The sequence below is a fragment of the Panulirus ornatus genome, chromosome 48, assembly GCF_036320965.1.
Source record: "Panulirus ornatus isolate Po-2019 chromosome 48, ASM3632096v1, whole genome shotgun sequence".
Taxonomy (NCBI): domain Eukaryota; kingdom Metazoa; phylum Arthropoda; class Malacostraca; order Decapoda; family Palinuridae; genus Panulirus; species Panulirus ornatus.
Genome location: NC_092271.1, coordinates 30,067,818 through 30,082,245, shown reverse-complemented (window position 1 = coordinate 30,082,245; position 14,428 = coordinate 30,067,818). Strand labels below are relative to the sequence as shown.

The window sequence follows — 14,428 nt, the reverse complement described above, 5'->3', positions numbered from 1 at the left end:
CACATCTGCTGTCTCCCTCTGGTGTGTGGTAAGCAGGCAGCCTTGGTTTATCCTGTTGTGATGCGGAGGCTACACTGGACCTTCACTGGTGTGGCCATCGTGGTAATTGTTAGCTCTGGTCATGTATCAACAGGAACTTATTTGGTCTGGATTATACAACACTTGGTGAAGTAGAAGTGATGCTGAGTTCTGGGGAGCAGTTTTGAGAACCTGGGCGCTGGGTGCCAGGTTTTTAGTGGCGTATTCTGGAGGACATAATGTCTCAGATGATGCAGCTGTATGGTGGTAAATGAATGTTGTAGAGCACTGACACTGTATGGTTGCCGAAGATATACAAACACAGTGGACATGTTACTACGTACACAGAGATGGTACGAAGTCGACCCGAGATACAAGGCAATGTGAACCTCATTACTGTGCCATGCTGGGGTTCCCCTTACTTACTAACTTGACACTTTTCTTCTTATATATATATATATATATATATATATATATATATATATATATATATATATATATATATATATATATATATATATATATCATTGTGACGTCAAAACATGAAGCTCTCATTATAAGTGAAGAAAGTCTGAAACATGTTTAAGTCTGTCATTTTAGTGTAGTTTACATTTCTAGCACATTTGCCTGAGTGAAACTAAAAGAAAAACATGTACAGTGAAGACGAGCAGCAGGAGGGGCGGTCCACGTAGTGGTGGCCGCTAAACATTGTCCTTTCTTACTCCTGAGCGTCTGTGTTGCTCTCACTATGGTAGTTATGGATGACTGTGACGCAGCCATGATGGTCATGGATGACTGTGTTATGCAGCCATGATGGTCATGGATGACTATGTGACGCAGCCATGGTGGTTATGGATGACTGTGTTTAGGTAGCCGTGATGGGCTGGAGGCTAGCTGATTGTGTTGGGTATTCAGAAGAGGTGCAGCCAGACCTGCCCAGCAGTAGCTGGCCGCTTGCCTCCTTCCGCATCGCTATACTGTCTTACCTTCACCTGACATCACACGCCACGTCACAGTCGGTCACATGTGTTTACATAATTCTTTCATGTTGTATGGGAGAAAGATTGATGTATCTGATAATCTTACTCCTACATCATTCTGCTCACCTGTGCCCCTCCACCAGCCTCCTCACCAGCACCTGTACCCCTCCACCAGCCTCCTCACCTGCACCTGTACCCCTCCACCAGCCTCCTCACCAGCACCTGTACCCCTCCACCAGCCTCCTCACCAGCACCTGTACCCCTCCACCAGCCTCCTCACCAGCACCTGTACCCCTCCACCAGCCTCCTCACCTGCACCTGTACCCCTCCACCAGCCTCCTCACCAGCACCTGTACCCCTCCACCAGCCTCCTCACCAGCACCTGTACCCCTCCACCAGCCTCCTCACCAGCACCTGTGCCCCTCCACCAGTCTCCTCACCTGCACCTGTACCCCTCCACCAGTCTCCTCACCTGCACCTGTACCCCTCCACCAGCCTCCTCACCTGCACCTGTACCCCTCCACCAGCCTCCTCACCAGCACCTGTACCCCTCCACCAGCCTCCTCACCAGCACCTGTACCCCTCCACCAGCCTCCTCACCAGCACCTGTACCCCTCCACCAGCCTCCTCACCAGCACCTGTACCCCTCCACCAGCCTCCTCACCTGCACCTGTACCCCTCCACCAGCCTCCTCACCAGCACCTGTACCCCTCCACCACCCTCCTCACCAGCACCTGTACCCCTCCACCAACCTCCTCACCAGCACCTGTACCCCTCCACCAGCCTCCTCACCAGCACCTGTGCCCCTCCACCAGTCTCCTCACCTGCACCTGTACCCCTCCACCAGCCTCCTCACCAGCACCTGTACCCCTCCACCAGCCTCCTCACCTGCACCTGTACCCCTCCACGAGCCTCCTCACCAGCACCTGTACCCCTCCACCAGTCTCCTCACCAGCACCTGTACCCCTCCACCAGCCTCCTCACCTGCACCTGTACCCCTCCACCAGCCTCCTCACCTGCACCTGTACCCCTCCACCAGTCTCCTCACCTGCACCTGTACCCCTCCACCAGCCTCCTCACCAGCACCTGTGCCCCTCCACCAGCCTCTTCACCAGCACCTGTACCCCTCCACCAGCCTCCTCACCTGCACCTGTACCCCTCCACCAGCCTCCTCACCTGCACCTGTACCCCTCCACCAGCCTCCTCATCAGCACCCCTCCACCAGTCTCCTCACCTGCACCTGTGCCCCTCCACCAGTCTCCTCACCTGCACCTGTACCCCTCCACGAGCCTCCTCACCAGCACCCCTCCACCATCTTCCTCACCAGCACTTGCCCTCCTGTACGTCTGTTACTTTGCTAGTTCAACCAACCAGTACCTTTTCCCCAGCACCTCCTCCCTACACCCCACCCCTCATCACTAGCCCCGCCCTACACCCCACCCCTCATCACTAGCCCCGCCCTACACCCCACCCTCATCACTAGCCCCGCCCCACACCACACCTCTCATCACTAGCCCCGCCCCACACCCCACCTCTCATCACCAGTCCCGCCCCACACCCCCACCTCTCATCACCAGTCCCGCCCACACCCCACCTCTCATCACTAGCCCCGCCCCACACCCCACCCATCATCACCAGTCCCGCCCCACACCCCACATTCTTATCACCACACAACACACTTTACCTCAATCTTCTGTCATTGTTTTTCTTATCGTTGTGGCGAGCTTTTCCTCCTACCCAAGACGGGTCCAGTAGCTCTCTCATCTCCTGACGAAGGGAGCGGTCGAACCCACTCACCTTTCAGGGTCGGCTTCTCACCAGGACAACCAAAGTTTGTGGCTCTTCAAGTGGTGGAAGGTGCGGCAGAGAACCATACGTTGCGATGACAAACTGTGGCAACACTGGTTGTCTTGCATCAGTGAGGGAGGTTGTCCGTGTGTGTTGTTATGATGTACCTGCTGCTGCTGCTGCGGCTGTTGAACTATACTGATAAAGATATAAGGACGCGAGCACCCACGTACCCACGACACACACACACACACACACACACACACACACACGTATGAAAACAACTAGCGAGCAAGAGAAGGTCGCCAACAAACCTCCCGCCAGTGACTGTTTTTTTTTCTTGGTGTGGTGTGGGGGGGGGGAAGGGGCAGGCTGGTGTTTGGGATAGATAGTGGAGAGGAATGAGTTAGGGGTGAAGTAAGAGGGACGGAACGAGACAGGAAGAAGGAGGAAAGATGGGAGAGAGAGAGAGAGAGAGAGAGAGAGAGAGAGAGAGAGAGAGAGAGAGAGAGAGAGAGATGGTATCGAGGTAGGGAGAGGTGAGGGTGGGTGGGACGGAGGGAGGGGGAGGGAGACGTTAGGGCAGGTGGGTACAGCAGAGGGAGGGAGGGAGGGAGGGAGGGCGTACCAGATGCCATAAGAGGCTGCCTGTTGACGGCACGCTCCTCACCGTGCTGTGCTGTGCTGCACGAGAGCCCACCCCTCCCTCTCGTAGTGCTAGCTCACTCCTGCTGTACCCATACGGTAATACAGCCTTGGCTGTGGCTTACAGTGTCTTGCGGACACAGGACTATAGTTCTGCACGAGAATATTTGTTCAGTTACACCTGTATAGTTGGGTACAGTGTTGTGGTGGAACAGTTTGTTGTGATTGAACAGTCGTACTACTGAAACATCACCACACTCCGAGCGGAAGAGATTTTCGTGCCTGAACAGTGGTACAGAGCTGGTACAGTGTTACAGTAATGTTACAGTGGATAGTGCTGGGAAAATGGTACAGTTTTGGGACAGTGGTTCGTTGTTAGGACAGTGATACAATGCTGGGACAGTGGTACAGTGCTGGGACAGTGGTACAGTGCTGGGACAGTGGTACAATGTTGGGACAGTGATACAGTGCTGGGACAGTGGTACAGTGCTGGAACAGTGGTGTAGGGTCTTCAAATATTAACGTTCGTTGGTGAAGCTGTGTAGTTATGGTCATGGAGTTGTAAATGTGTCGTTTGGTGGATCAGTGATGTTGTGTTGGAAATTTATAACATGTATGTGTTAGGAACAAGACCGTTGTGGGGAAGTAGTGCCACACTAGGAATTATGTTGCCTCGTTAGGTAATGTTAGGGGGTTAAAGCAACGTACTGTGGGTTAGGATGACCCTACAGTGCTGGGAGAATGTTGTAGTAGTAAGGCAACGTCAGTACTGTTATGATGAGGAGAAATCTAGGTGAGGTGAGGTGGGACGTACCCCTCTGTATGGTACTAGAACACTGCTCTTCTTTGGCATCATTGTCTTGCAACTCCTGCCTGCGATGACATGGGAAGAAATTTTGTCATTAGCGAAGTCTAGCGCGTAGTGTTCACCGCATGAGAGAATATAGTGATGTTAGGACTTGACCAGAGGTCTGTTACCCGTGACAACATTACTGTACTGGGCAGCTGTTGTTAGTGGGCTGAGAGACGGTACAACACCCAGGTGAAGTACAACACCCAGGTATAGTACAACACCTAGGTCTTTTACAGTACCTGGGTCTGATACAACTCCTTCTCGTGAGTTGTGGGCAGGAGCCACAAAAATAGTTTATATATATATATATATATATATATATATATATATATATATATATATATATATATATTCTTCTTTTTTTTGCCGCTGTCTCCCGCGTTTGCGAGGTAGCGCAAGGAAACTGACGAAAGAAATGGCCCAACCCACCCCCATACACATGTATATACATACGTCCACACAAATATACATACCTACACAGCTTTCCATGGTTTACCCCAGACGCTTCACATGCCCTGATTCAATCCACTGACAGCACGTCAACCCCGGTATACCACATCGATCCAATTCACTCTATTCCTCGCCCTCCTTTCACCCTCCTGCATGTTCAGGCCCCGATCACACAAAATCTTTCTCACTCCATCTTTCCACCTCCAATTTGGTCTCCCACTTCTCCTCGTTCCCTCCACCTCCGACACATATATCCTCTTGATCAATCTTTCCTCACTCATTCTCTCCATGTGCCCAAACCATTTCAAGACACCCTCTTCTGCTCTCTCAACCACGCTCTTTTTATTTCCACACATCTCTCTTACCCATACGTTACTTACTCGATCAAACCACCTCACACCACACATTGTCCTCAAACATCTCATTTCCAGCACATCCATCCTCCTGCGCACAACTCTATCCATAGCCCACGCCTCGCAACCATACAACATTGTTGGAACCACTATTCCTTCAAACATACCCATTTTTGCTTTCCGAGATAATGTTCTCGACTTCCACACATTCTTCAAGGCTCCCAGGATTTTCGCCCCCTCCCCCACCCTATGATCCACTTCCGCTTCCATGGTTCCATCCGCTGCCAGATCCACTCCCAGATATCTAAAACACTTTACTTCCTACAGTTTTTCTCCATTCAAACTTACCTCCCAATTGACTTGACCCTCAACCCTACTGTACCTAATAACCTTGTTCTTATTCACATTTACTCTTAACTTTCTTCTTTCTCACACTTTACCGAACTCAGTCACCAGCTTCTGCAGTTTCTCACATGAATCAGCCACCAGCGCTGTATCATCAGCGAACAACAACTGACTCACTTCCCAAGCTCTCTCATCCTCAACAGACTTCATACTTGCCCCTCTTTCCAAAACTCTTGCATTCGCCTCCCTAACAACCCCATCCATAAACAAATTAAACAACCATGGAGACATCACACACCCCTGCCGCAAACCTACATTCACTGAGAACCAATCACTTTCCTCTCTTCCTACACGTACACATGCCTTACATCCTCGATAAAAACTTTTCACTGCTTCTAACAACTTGCCTCCCACACCATATATTCTTAATACCTTCCACAGAGCATCTCTATCAACTCTATTATATGCCTTCTCCAGATCCATAAATGCTACACACAAATCCATTTGCTTTTCTAAGTATTTCTCACATACATTCTTCAAAGCAAACACCTGATCCACACATCGTCTACCACTTCTGAAACCACACTGCTCTTCCCCAATCTGATGCTCTGTACATGCCTTCACCCTCTCAATCAATACCCTCCCATATAATTTACCAGGAATACTTAACAAACTTATACCTCTGTAATTTGAGCACTCACTCTTATCCCCTTTGCCTTTGTACAATGGCACTATGCACGCATTCCGCCAATCCTCAGGCACCTCACCATGAGTCATACATACATTAAATAACCTTACCAACCAGTCAATAATACAGTCACCCCCTTTTTTAATAAATTCCACTGCAATACCATCCAAACCTGCTGCCTTGCCGGCTTTCATCTTCCGCAAAGCTTTTACTACCTCTTCTCTGTTTACCAAATCATTTTCCCTAACCCTCTCACTTTGCACACCACCTCGACCAAAACACCCTATTTCTGCCACTCTGTCATCAAACACATTCAACAAACCTTCAAAATACTCACTCCATCTCCTTCTCACATCACCACTACTTGTTATCACCTCCCCATTTGCGCCCTTCACTGAAGTTCCCATTTGCTCCCTTGTCTTACGCACTTTATTTACCTCCTTCCAGAACATCTTTTTATTCTCCTTAAAATTTAATGATACTCTCTCACCCCAACTCTCATTTGCCCTCTTTTTCACCTCTTGCACCTTTCTCTTGACCTCCTGTCTCTTTCTTTTATACATCTCCCACTCAATTGCATTTTTTCCCTGCAAAAATCGTCCAAATGCCTCTCTCTTCTCTTTCACTAATAATCTTATATATATATATATATATATATATATATATATATATATATATATATATATATATATATATATGTGTGTGTGTGCGTGTGTGTGTGTGTGTGTGTGTGTGTGTGTGTGTGTATGTGTGTGTGTGTGTGTGTGTTAAGAAAGTAGCACCAAAAACAGACAAAAAGACCACATTCGTTCACACTCAGTCTTTAGCTGTCATGTGTAATGCACCGAAACCACAGCTCCCTATCCACATCCAGGCCAGACAGACCTTTCCAGGGTTTACGCCGGATGCTTCACATACCCTGTTTCAGTAAACTGACAGCACGTCGACCCAGGTATACCAAATCGTTTCAGTTTACCCTATCCTGTGCATGCCTTTCACACTTCTTCATTTTCAGGCCCCGATCGCTCAAAGTCTTTTTCACTCCATCCTTCCATCTACAATTTCGTTTCCCCGTTTTCTTTGTTTCCTCCTCTTCTGACATATATCCTCTTTGTCATGCTTTCCTCACTCATTCTCTCCATATGTCCAAACCAATTTTTACACACTTTTCTACTTTCTCAATCACATTCTCTTATTACCACACATTTCTCCCACCCTTTCATTACTTGATCAAACCACCTCACACCACGTATTGTCCTCAAACATTTCATTTCCAACACATCCACTCTCCTCCGCCCAGCCCTATTTATAGCCCATGCCGTGCAACCATATAACATTGTTGGGACTAATATGCCGGCAAACATACCCATTTTTGCTCCCTTATGAATACCCCATGCCCCTTATGTGTTCTCTTAAATGCCACATTACTCACCTTAGCATTTAAATCTCCCATCGCTAATACCCGGTCGCTTACATCGAAACGGCTGACACACTTACTCAGCTGCTCCGAGAACACTTGTCTCTCATGATCTTTTTTCTCATGGCTAGGTGCATAAAGCACTAAACATAACCCATCTCTCGACATCCACTTTCAGTTTTACTCACACTCTCTCACACACTTCCACAACTCCTGCTTCAGGAGTAGTGCTTCTCCTTCCTTAGCTCTTGTCCACTCACCAACCGCTTACTGTATTCTTAAAACATTTCCATACCATTCTTCCCTTTTACTCTTGAGCTTTGTTTCAGTCAAAGACAGAACATCCAGGTTTCTTTACTCGAACATACTACCTGTCTTTCCTCTCTTCTCATCTTGGTTGCATTCACACACATGTAGACACCCAAGAATAAGCCTCCGAGGAGAATGAGCGCTACCTGCTTGGCTCTTTCTTCTGTTCCTTCTTGAAGAAATTGAAATGCAAGAAAGGTGGGGTGGGGGGGTTCAACCCCCTGCTTCCACCTCCTTTAGTATCCCTCTAGGATAAGCAGGGAATACGGAGGTAGAATTTTTTCTTCCCTACCACAAGGATATATATATATATATATATATATATATATATATATATATATATATATATATATATATATATATATATATATATATATATATATATATTATCCCTGGGGATAGGGGTGAAAGAATACTTCCCACGTATTCCCTGCGTGTCGTAGAAGGCGACTAAAAGGAGAGGGAGCGGGTGGCTGGAAATCCTCCCCTCTCGTTTTTTTCTTTCAATTTTCCAAAAGATGGAACAGAGAAATGGGCCGGGTGAGGATATTCCCTCAAAGGCCCAGTCCTCTGTTCTTAACGCTGCCTCGCTAACGCGGGAAATGGCGAATAGTATAAATTATATACATATATATATATATATATATATATATATATATATATATATATATATATATGTGTGTGTGTGTGTGTGTGTGTGTGTGTGTGTGTGTGTGTGTGTGTGTGCGTGTGTGTGTATGTATAAACACTTAAAGAACATAAAAGGAATTTTGTTGAATACACAGAAATATCTTCTATTTTGTTATCGTGCGAACAAACAGAATTTAAGGGAGTGGAAGAGTCTGGTCATGGGTGAGGATGGGACAGAAACACTGGGGGTGGAAGAGTCTGGTCATGGGTGAGGATGGGACAGAAACACTGGGGGTGGAAGAGGCTGGTCATGGGTGAGGATGGGACAGAAACACTGGGGGTGGAAGAGTCTGGTCATGGGTGAGGATGGGACAGAAACACTGGGGGTGGAAGAGTCTGGTCATGGGTGAGGATGGGACAGAAACACTGGGAGTGGAAGAGGCTGGTCATGGGTGAGGATGGGACAGAAACACTGGGAGTGGAAGAGGCTGGTCATGGGTGAGGATGGGACAGAAACACTGGGAGTGGAAGAGGCTGGTCATGGGTGAGGATGGGACAGAAACACTGGGAGTGGAAGAGTCTGGTCATGGGTGAGGATGGGACAGAAACACTGGGAGTGGAAGAGGCTGGTCATGGGTGAGGATGGGACAGAAACACTGGGAGTGGAAGAGTCTGGTCATGGGTGAGGATGGGACAGAAACACTGGGGGTGGAAGAGTCTGGTCATGGGTGAGGATGGGACAGAAACACTGGGAGTGGAAGAGTCTGGTCATGGGGAAGCGTATGCCAGAAAGCTGCTCTTCCTGACGTATGTAGCAAGACTAGTAAGCTTGATGTGCTCATTTGTTATGACTGTGAAGAAACTGAAAGTTTGTTAACTGTTTTAGTGGCATGGGATGGCACTGGAGGCTGGAGGCAGTAAGGGTAGGCTAGAGGGTTGATACCAGATGTAGGTAGTGGTAGCTGGCTCCGGATACGTCGATACAACACTTAAAGGCTCGCTCTGGCGTGTAAGGTTGCGGGAGCGTGTGTGAAAGTGTTGTGGCTGGGGTTTGTATGTAACAGCGGAGACTGAGGTCACCGCCTGACCCAAGTCAATCCTGGTCCTGGAGAGACACAGGTCTTCTCTGCTGCTACTCTCCTCATACTACGACTCCAGGACTGAAGCGTTTATTTACATACCAGTCAAGTAGAATAATGTATGATGATCAGGTAATTTTTCCTTCTTTGTACACCGGTAATGAAGGAATCATTCTCATTACTTTCTAAGATTACTCTCATTCATCAGTTGTGATAGGAAAATATCTTGAACTTTAAAAATATTTTGACGGAAAGTTTCACAACAACAAAGTTGTAGCTCTTCTGTACATTATATATAACGTTCTAATTAATTGTAGTGATGTAGAAATAATAATGTTTCTGCATATCAGGAAATTTTCCTCAAAAGAAAAAAATGGTGTAAATGATCGTGTGTGTGTGTCGGTCCAGCTGGACTGAGGCCTGGACCACGGTATGTTTCCTACAGGTCTGGCAGAACTAGGAGGAGCGGCTTCGTGTGACCTCCACTACTCTCCTTCCTTCTGTGTAGGTCGTTGCGAGGCCTAGTGGAGGCGGCGGGCGAGTTCGTCTGTAACATACTGGCTCTGGTACTAGATAGTCGGTCATATAGTCTGTAAGTTGTCAGTGAACACCCTGCTTATGGCATGAAACAGTTATTGGTAGGGTGACACTGACAATAGTGGAAACGGGTGCATAACATTGGCAGCATTAGCAGGGCAGCGCGTTAGACGCGGCGTGAGAACTGGCTGAGTCCCACCGCTAGACCTTCCGCCTCCTGCAGGGTTCAGCGAGCCGCGATCCTGCTTCACTGAGTACGCCAGAGTCTTGTGTTGATACGTTACTACCTCTGTGTCCGTTGTAATGTTGAGACCACCAGCTTAGGTTGCTGATCTTCACAATAGTGGATCGTGTTTTGTGCATATAAAAAAAAATGTCTATGAGCGGAATTATAATGGGAGAACAATGTATTTTTTCTCACTCTTCCGTAAAACTGGTTTCTCCAGGCTTATGTTACCACCAGACCAGACCGTGTGTGAACCTGCGGCACCCGAGATGTGAACGCTTTATCACATTACTGTACACTTACTACCACACCCAACTACTACACCTGCTCTTATGATGTCCTGTACACTTCCTACCACACGCAACTACTACACCTGTTTATATGATGGCCTGTACACTTACTACCACACCTGTTCATATGATGTATTCCTACGTGGCATTCCTCAGCACACATCATCTTAACACCTCAACCTTCATCTATTCTTTTGCTCTGAGGCTCAACACCGACATCCATACAACAATGTTGAGGCTACTATGTATGTATACGTTCCTCCGATTATAACCTGGAGGCACACATCTTTCCTCACACACTCCTAAGTGCACCCAGAATCTTAATCCTCTCTCCGTGTGACTCACAACGGCCTCCATGCTTCCATCCATTGTCATGTTCACTTCAAACTTCTTTCACACACTCTCCCAAACTCATACACCAGCTTTTGGGGTTTTTCTCTCGAGTCTGCCACTAGAATTGTGTCATCTGCAAACAGCAGCTGACTTTTCCTCCACCCATTCCAACATACCACAGACTCACCTCAGTCCAAGACCGTCCGTCTCATTTACCTTCCTCATCATCACCCGTTCATCACCAGATTGATCAGCCATGACAATATCACGCACCCTTGAAGCAGATCCACCTCTACTTGATGTTTTTCTTTCTTCTGTGCATCAGGATGGTTAGCTCTTGCCTGTCTAAGGACGATAAAGCCCGAATTCTTGCTTGGAGCAAGAAAATGTGGATGCACGTAAGATTTCTAGGTGCATTAATCGCTCAGAACGCATGATCAGGCGACTGCTTCCTGCAACACCTCAGTGCCTCGTCTCTTTCATAGATCAAGATCCTATGGACCCAAAACATGAAGCTGTGCCACTTCCATCCAACCCATACGTCTGCAGATGGTAATCAAGGCCGGGAGGTGACACAATGATAATGTGTGACATCGCATTTGAAAGTGTATGGGGAAATGGACGGAGAGAAAGCTTGTGTTCTTAGATCGAGTCTGAGGAACCAACACGTATACGAGAGAGAAAGGAAAGAGAGTAACCTTGGAGGGGAAACTTGACAGCCATTGTGGGATAGATAAAGAGTCAAAGATAATGACACTGTTTGTGGCTGTGATTCTTACAAGCTTGACAGCGGGTGCAAATTAAAGTAGACAGACGCTGCTGATAACGACGATACAGTGTGTCGCTGCTACTCCTCCCCCTCCCTGGTCACTGCCCACCACCTATCTATACAGGTTGCGTTTGCGACACTTTTCTTACCTGTATGTAGTCACCTTATCCTGGTTTAGCAAGGTAGCGCCAGGTACAGACAAGACCCGGTCCCATTGCTCACATCCAGTCAGTCTGTGATTATTATAATTGATGTTTTTTTCCAGTAGTCTGGAGAAGTCCTCTGTAGTGTGGATCAGAAGCAGGATTGTTCTGGTATGGAGTATATCTCACACATTAGTCTGGAAAGTGACGTATGATGATGTGAATATGTTTGTGTTATAAGGTGGATCAACAGCCACAACTGGAAATGATTGTACTGAGAACCGTGGGAACCACTAGGCCAAGGGGCACACACGTTTGGCTCCCTCTGTGTGTGTTTGTGTGTGTGTGTGTGTGTGTGTGTGTGTGTGTGTGTGTGGTGTGTGTGTGTGTGTGTGTGTGTGTGTGCAAGGTTCCATTATAGCGAGGTCTGTCGTGTCATGAAAATCTTTCACGAAATATATAAACGCTTGGCCGTCGGTAAGGAACGTTTGCTGTAATGAGGATTTAACTTTTTTTTATGTTGTATCCGGTTTCTCCTTTACACACACACACACACACACACACACACACACACACACACACACACACATACGAACTCTCTCTCTCTCTCTCTCTCTCTCTCTCTCTCTCTCTCTCTCTCTCTCTCTCTCTCTCTCTCTCTCTCTCTCTCTCTCTCTCTCTCTCTCTCTCACACACACACACAGATGCCACACGTAACCGCAGCCACCCACCAAGCTACGGCATCTTCGCTTTGTGCTGCCCGACCCTCGCGTCAAGTGCCACGTCTTGTAAGCCTTGCAAATGTTACAGTGAAAAATACTTTTATCATTGTCTTTTGGTACCGAACACTGGAATGGTGTTTGTGCTGCCGTACACTCACCCCCCCACACCTGATGCAAGCTCCGTGAGCCTTTCCAGCCTGTTGGCAGGTCCCAGATCGTGCAGGTTTAAAGTAATGGTCTCTATATGAGTTTTTTGAAAGCATTACGTTATATAATGCTGCTGTATTGATGATGATAAACGTCATGTACTTGGTGAAACCGTAAGATTTCTATGATGTATACCATTGTATGATCAACAGTGACATTAATGTAGCCGTAGCCAGCACTGGGACGTGCACCAAGTACTGGTACATTGGTTGATTTTATAACCTTTTTAAGTTGTGTTTTAGTACCAAAAAGTACCATAAGAATGACGGTGGAAACGAACATGAGTCAGGCGAACGTCTGAATATCATGAAGATAATACCAGAGTCGATGAGGAGGACCTGCTCAGCCCAGTGCCAGCCAGGCAGGGTACAGTGAGTCCGCCAGCGTGCAGGAACGGATCGTATTTCCTGCACATTCTGATGATCGACATTGAGGCAAGTGTAGAGTATCAGTCGGTTTGACGGGACGGTGGTAGGACGGAGGCAGGAGGTGTTGCAGTCAGTGCTGGGCTGGGGAAGGTAGCTAGTTAGGCTGAGAGTCATGACGCCCAGGACAAAGTGATCATTGTGTACAGATTATTTAACACATTTATGGAAGTCATCGGTTTTGTCCTGTTGCCTCTCCGTCTCCAGTGTTCTCTTATAGTCTGATCACGAACAGTCATGGAACAGTAGAGGACCAGCCTTGGAATAGCTGTTGGAGGACTGACGCAAGGTTGGCCGAGTTGACTAACTTGGATATCTTATCAAGGCAAGAGTTAAGCGTTTCTTTGAGCAGTGGTGCCATGATGGGTATTATGCTTTCTCCCGCCAGGCCAGGGTGTTGCGACCTCAGTCATACCGACGCTGGTGAGCACGCAGGACGGGCCACACCTCCCGTCTAGTATGTGCGCCACACTCCCTCCTCACGTCCTACCTTCCCTCTTGACGTTATACGTTCGTTTAACACGTCGGCTGAGCTGTGGTGGGACTGTGGCCACGGGCAAGACGATACGTTATGTGGGTAGTGTTGCCAGTGAACGTAAGGTGTTACTGAGCTAGTGTTGCCGAGGATCATAACATGGTACTCGACTAGTGCTGCCAAGGATCATAACATGATATTTGACTAGTGTTGCCAAGGATCATAACATGATATTTAACTAGTGTTGCCAAGGATCATAACATGATATTTGACTAGTGTTGCCAAGGATCATAACATGGTACTCGACTAGTGCTGCCAAGGATCATAACATGATATTTGACTAGTGTTGCCGAGGATCATAACATGATATTTGACTAGTGTTGCCGAGGGTCATAACATGATATTTGACTTAGTGTTGCCGAGGGTCATAACATGATATTTGACTTAGTGTTGCCGAGGATCGTAGTGTTACTGGACAACTTGCTAGTGGTTGGTTCCTGCTGGGGACGTTCCCGAAGCTCCCCTGGTAGAGGACCATTGTTGATCACATCTGGCCTCCTGTGTAACAGTTCGTGAACGTCGCCTTGCGTTGGTACAATGGTCATATGTCACACATGAAATACGTCATCTGTTGATCATGTGTATAGATGTATCAGTTAGTGAATGTGAATGTAAGTTATGTCATTTAGTCAAAGCGGGAGGAAGTACTTCAAAAGAAAGCATTAGTTGCAAGGATGTGGACCACG

The 14,428-nt window shown here is 47.4% G+C and overlaps 2 protein-coding genes across 10 annotated transcripts in view; both read left to right on the top strand.

Moving 5' to 3' along the window:
- Nucleotides 1-14,428, top strand: part of milt (trafficking kinesin-binding protein milt) — a 249,712-nt gene that overhangs the window by 138,641 nt on the left and 96,643 nt on the right. Inside the window, exon 1 of one of the 9 annotated variants that reach the window (XM_071690414.1) lies at nt 13,600-13,780. The exons of 5 other annotated variants lie outside the window; for them this stretch is intronic. The gene's annotated coding sequence lies outside the window, so the exon portion shown is untranslated. Of the gene's footprint in view, nt 1-13,599; nt 13,781-14,428 lie in introns of those variants that run through there. 3 more of the 9 variants (XM_071690416.1, XM_071690417.1, XM_071690415.1) reach the window with 3 other exon arrangements.
- The window catches only part of LOC139763941 (uncharacterized), a 108,100-nt gene that overhangs the window by 51,284 nt on the left and 42,388 nt on the right, over nt 1-14,428 (top strand). The gene's annotated exons all lie outside the window — the stretch shown is intronic.